Source organism: Sinocyclocheilus anshuiensis, unplaced genomic scaffold (genome assembly GCF_001515605.1).
Source record: "Sinocyclocheilus anshuiensis isolate Anshui unplaced genomic scaffold, SAMN03320099.WGS_v1.1 scaffold2046, whole genome shotgun sequence".
Taxonomy (NCBI): Eukaryota; Metazoa; Chordata; class Actinopteri; order Cypriniformes; family Cyprinidae; genus Sinocyclocheilus; species Sinocyclocheilus anshuiensis.
The window spans coordinates 365,591-369,002 of record NW_015542491.1 but is presented as its reverse complement, the minus strand read 5'-3'; the positions used below and the strand labels follow the sequence as shown (position 1 = coordinate 369,002).

Genomic DNA, 3,412 nt, shown 5'->3' with positions numbered 1-3,412 from the left:
GGGTACACTCTAAAAAATGCTGGGTTAAATACAACCCAGTGCTGGGTAAAATAGGGACAAACCCAGCAATTAGGCTGTTTTGACCCAGCGGTTGGGTTACTACCCAGAAGGTTGGGTTAAACATTTAACCCAACCGTTGGGTCAAAACAGCCTAATTGCTGGGTTTGTCCCTATTTTACCCAGCACTGGGTTGTATTTAACCCAGCATTTTTTAGAGTGTACCCTTTTTTTTTTGCATGTCATCCATCATAAATAGTATATATATATATATATATATACACACTCTTGCTCATTTTTTTGATGGCATACACATGAAAATGCTTTGACATTTTCAGCACATTCTTTCTGATGTTTTCAAGACTATCTGGCTATATAAGTCATTCTTGCAATTTCAACAAAACTTCATTGCATTTCATTACCATTTGCAGTTAATTTAGCTAGATCACTACCACGATACATGCAAGTGCAAAAGACATTTTATTCCAGCAGTGACGTGCATACTTTCAGTATGTGAACTGGATTAAAGCCACTTCCTGTGATTTGAGGGCATGTTGAATTATTCTGCACAAGAAATCTTAAAACAGATTATTTCAAAACCATTTTGGGTGGATACTTATTAGTGGTGTTCGCTAAGGCATTTGAACAAAACCCAACCCACCCTAGCATCATGGCTAAGTACATGCAGACATTGCTCATATATCAGTTTCAGTTCAGCCCGCCAATTTAGTATGACCTCTATTCGCTTTTGTTTATAAGTGGTTTGAACCACAGCAGAGACAGAGACAGCAGCGTATTTAGGAACAATTCATTGTGTTTTAGTAGGTTACTCATACAATGGGTGTTTGGTTGGGTTGAGCAACTCACTTTATTCACATCACTCAAATTACCGGTTCAAAAAGCCCCAAGAGAAACTAGAAACTAACAGCTTTATCTGTCAGGTTGTGGGTTTGTAAGAATATGGGCTTCTTTTAGCTTTCCAAACCAAAATGATTAACTGAAACAAGACAAAACAGCTGTTCCTCAATCGTTAACATGTAGGCTATATCTAGAAAAACGGTGTTCTGACCGTCGCTTGACCGAAACGTCACTTCAGCTTTGGTGTTAGAAAAACTCGAATGTGAATGCATTTCCCAGCCATTTCCAAAAACTCGGCCATCTGCTGGGGGCAAAAACAGCTACTAAAACAAGCACTACAGGAGTTTACCCAAACACAAATAACACCTAAACAGCAGCACACAAACCATTTCAGATTCCTCCAAGTGCCTCTTAAAAAATGTTATGCTTTTTCCTAACTCAAAAAGACAAGAATGTGATCAGAACATGTGACTTGACTAAACCTTTGAGGAACTAGTATTAACTTGTAGAGAAGGCTTGCCTAAAATCCTGCAGTGAATACACTAAAACAGCAATAGCCCGGGGTGAAGTCAAGGAAGGTTACTAGATGTGGTCACCATAATACAGAAGTACTACACCCCTGGGCCAAACCGTAACAAAATCTAAGTTTGGTAAAACCATAATCAGTTACAGTAAATGTATAGCAAGTTAGAAATAATTAACTATTTGGGGATTTCTGGAAAATGACCACCGTGATAAAATATTGTAAGAGAATATAGCCTACTACTTTACATTTGGATTAATATACTGGATTTGACAACTGTGCACTGTGTAACTGTGGGGTGGGGGCAACAATACATGTCAAGTAAACACAAACATGCTTCATATGATAATGAATAAATGATCAGTCAAAAATAGGCCTATTGTTTAATGTGACTGTGCATGCAAAATAACAGCTTGACTTTTTACGGTCTAATTTTAAAGGACAGAAATACATTTTCAATGTCCATAACACTGGCAAAAAGTACAGTAGTAATAATATATATAGCATGTTTTGTCAGTATGCACCATGGTAATACCATGGTACAACAAGAGTGCTTTTTCTAAGTACAAGTGTACTTGTGCAAACACACTAGTCTGCTCTGATGTTAACCCCAATGACAAAATTACTTGCATTATTATAACAGGTTATAACAGACGATTAACTGTTATTATTAACATGTTTTACGGTAGTAAACGGAGGATTGAGTGCCACGTCCCTTCCCCTCCCCCAGTACATCACCCCAAACACTGTAACTTCACTACACTGACTTCTTACTTCGTTCTTATAACTCGTGAATTTGTAAACGTGTTTTTTTTTTGCAGCTCTTCACGCTGCAAATGATCTTTAACCCGTTCATACTTTCAAAGCAGACTGAAGAGATTCAACTCTTCTCATTTTAAAATTAACTGATTCTAATAAAATGGAACTAATTACATCATTTTGGTACTATGGTTTAATAAATAAGCACACTTGACTTTATTATCACCTTATAAATATTAGTTTATATATTAGTTATTAGATTTTATGATCGCAGTGTTTTGTTTTTTATTTAACCAAAACGCAAGATGGTTTTTAATCAACTGGTAAAATCTACGCCCCCAAATCCACGAGAAAAAAATTATATAAATATAGGGAAATATGTTGACAACCGGTATTTTACAAGGAAAGCGAGCAATGGTAGCACACCGAACGGGAAAACTATGGAAATATGCGGGGAAATTTCTAGTGTCTTGAGTCCGCGTCTGTGATAGTGAGAGTATGCGATTATCTCTAACGTTAGATATGTTTACTGGAGCGTAATAAACAGGTCTACTTACTGTTCCTCCCTGGAATGAGTCGATATAGCAAAATGGGAAAAATGTTGTTTGGTTAGCTCCTCTCCCACTCTCGCTCCTCAGCGGCTCGTTTGCTACAGAGCTGTGAAGAACAGCGCTGCTGAACTCGGGAAAATCTATAGAGGACAAATGATTGAACTGCAGCGCCATCTGCTGTTCATAAAGAGCAACTGTACAACAGTCCCCTACTGTCATATAAAAAGCACACTCCTGAACTACTGGAAAATATAATTTCTTCCAGTTTTGTATGTACTGTAATTTTTTTTACTTTAAAACCATTCCCTCCCAGCCTGACCAGCTAAATAAGTGGTCAAAACTTCCATTTTACCATTTTACCCCTCTAAAAAACGATTGGAGGTCTGAGACAAAGGTAAAATAGCAAAAACCAATACATACACATCATTAAAACAAATAAATGAAAGTTAAATAAAATGATATAGATATTTTAAAAAGCAGGCTTCTGTGGTACAATGATGGTAACTATCACATGTCATAATACTTTGACTATGGTCTTGAATAATTGTTTATATTACATATATTTATTTAGTCATTTAGCAGACGCTTTTATCCTAAGCGACTTACAAATGGGGACAATAAAAGCAGGCAAAACTAACAAAAGAGCAACAATATATAAGTGCAAATGACAAGTCTCGGTTAGCCTAACACAGTACACGTAACAAGGTGTATATATATATATATA

At 36.5% G+C, this 3,412-nt stretch overlaps 1 protein-coding gene across 1 annotated transcript in view; it reads right to left on the bottom strand.

Moving 5' to 3' along the window:
* LOC107694065 (prolyl 4-hydroxylase subunit alpha-1-like) overlaps positions 1–2,823 on the bottom strand; it is a 19,734-nt gene extending 16,911 nt beyond the window's left edge. Inside the window, exon 1 of the mRNA XM_016493654.1 lies at positions 2,695–2,823. The gene's annotated coding sequence lies outside the window, so the exon portion shown is untranslated. The remainder of the gene's footprint in view (positions 1–2,694) is intronic.
* Positions 2,824–3,412: the final 589 nt, after the last annotated feature.